At 38.4% G+C, this 2,060-nt stretch overlaps 1 non-coding gene across 1 annotated transcript; it reads left to right on the top strand.

Annotated features, from left to right (window-relative positions):
- Nucleotides 1-206: 206 nt before the first annotated feature.
- On the top strand, nt 207-281 carry Trnal-caa (transfer RNA leucine (anticodon CAA)). Its single transcript has one exon. It is a non-coding gene; the product is annotated as a tRNA-Leu (tRNA).
- Nucleotides 282-2,060: the final 1,779 nt, after the last annotated feature.

Genomic DNA, 2,060 nt, shown 5'->3' with positions numbered 1-2,060 from the left:
AGTTTCATATCAGTGCACACTCCACTGTAGAGTGAAAATTTCATTCTAGAAACATCCCCCAGGCTGTGGCTAAGCCATGTCTCCACAATATCCTTTCTTCCAGGAGTGCTAGTTCTGCAAGGTTCACAGGAGAGCTTCTGTGAAGTTTGGAAGGTAGGAGACAAGGTACTGGCAGAATTAAAGCTGTGAGGATGGGGCGTGAGTCATGCTTGGATAGCTCAGTTGGTAGAGCGCTTGCCCGCAAAAGGCAAAGGTCCCGAGTTCGAGTCTCGGTCCGGCACACAGTTTTAATCTGCCAGGAACTTTCACACCATCTAATCCCTCAATTTTTTGTTTTGTTTTCAGATGGTGTACTATTTGTACTATTTCTGATTCAATAGTGGGGGGTCGGGAATAAGCATTTTGTCTCGTATAGAATGTATACTGTGTTTATTTTGTAAGTGTTATTTTGAGTCATCCCTAGACAATTGGATACTTCTCCAAGGTCCTTTCGTTTAAGTTGTTCCTTTAGTTGTTCTTTAAATGCAATTTTCTGTTGCATATTGTTACAAAATATCAGCATGTCATCTACATAAACAGCTGCAATTAAAAGATCACTTCCTTGGTTTCTGTGATAAACACATGGATCAGCTGTGGAATGGCTGAAATTTAAACTTAGTAGAACTTTGTCCAGTTTGATATTCCAACAGCGACTTCCCTGGTTAAGTCCATACACTGCTTTCTTGGGTCTTCATATTACACTGTTTTTGTCACGTAGCCAACAGTGGGAATTTTAACATTAATTTCTTCTTTCAAATCGCCTTGCAGTAAAGCTGTCACCACATCACAATGATTAATGTCCAAGTCGTATTTAGCAGCTAGACTAAACAAATATCTGAGTGATTTCTGTCTTATCACTGGTGAGTATGTTTCTTCATAGTCTAACACTTTAACTTGTGAACATCCCTTAACTACAAGTCGAGCTTTATGTCCTTGTAAGTCTCTTTTTATCTTAAAGAACTGCCTAGCATCAATTGCTATTCTGCCTTGAGGCAAGATAGCTGATTCCCAAGATTTATTTCCCACATGTGACTTCAGTTCTTCTTCTATTGCTTGAAACCATTTCTCTGAACTCTTGGAGTGCAAAGCTTCTTCCAAAGTTGGTGGCTCTGATTCTTGTGAATCTTCTTTAGTACGATAGGTCACATAATCATCCATCTTCTTCGGTATGGGTATTCTGGAAGATCTTCTGAGCACTTGTTGTTGAGGCAGTTCAGATTCTCCTTCTATTTCGACTGAGCCTGTTTCTTCTGAAATGCTATTATCTGATCTGTTGTCTGTTGAGTCATCTTGAGTTGTAATGTTCTCCTACTTATTTGTGAATGGAATAAATATCTGATTTGGTTCCAGCAAATGATCACATGTTCCTGGCTTGTTATTATTCTCTTGAATTATTTCTTCTTTAAATATCACATTTCTGTATTTAATGATTCTTTGTTGAACCAGATGGAACAACTGGTATGCCTTGCCATCTTCACAGTATCCAACGAGTATGATCTGAACACATTTCTTGTCCCATTTGCAACTAATGGTTTTTGATATGTGGACAAATGCCTTACTGCCAAATAATCTTAGATGGTGGAGGTCAGGTTTCTTTGCTGAGAAAGCTTCCTCGGGCGTTATATTGTTCAGAGCTTTTGTCAGTGTTAAACTGTGGTGGAGACTGCTTCCCCCCAAAAATGTGTAGGTAATTTTGCTTCAAATAACATACATCGAGCATTTTCCATGTTTGTTCTATTGTACCTTTCTGCAACACCATTTTGTTCTGGAGTGTAGGGAACAGTGGTTTCATGTTTAACTCCTTCTTCTGGGCACGTAACCTGTTTTTATTGAACTTGAAATAATCATGCAGTTATGGTTTGAAAGTGGACATAAATGCATTTATTAACATGTGCAGAATGAATGTAACACAAGAGTATGCAAAACACAACCATGTTAAGAGGAACATCTATAAAAGTGTCCGTAGCAACTGCAGGAAAAATAAATATGTATCAGAGGCATCAAATCTCAATTCCAAAAGT

Source organism: Schistocerca serialis, chromosome 5 (assembly GCF_023864345.2).
Source record: "Schistocerca serialis cubense isolate TAMUIC-IGC-003099 chromosome 5, iqSchSeri2.2, whole genome shotgun sequence".
Classification (NCBI taxonomy): domain Eukaryota; kingdom Metazoa; phylum Arthropoda; class Insecta; order Orthoptera; family Acrididae; genus Schistocerca; species Schistocerca serialis.
Note: the sequence above shows the minus strand (reverse complement) of the source record. Positions and strands in the feature narration are given on the sequence as shown.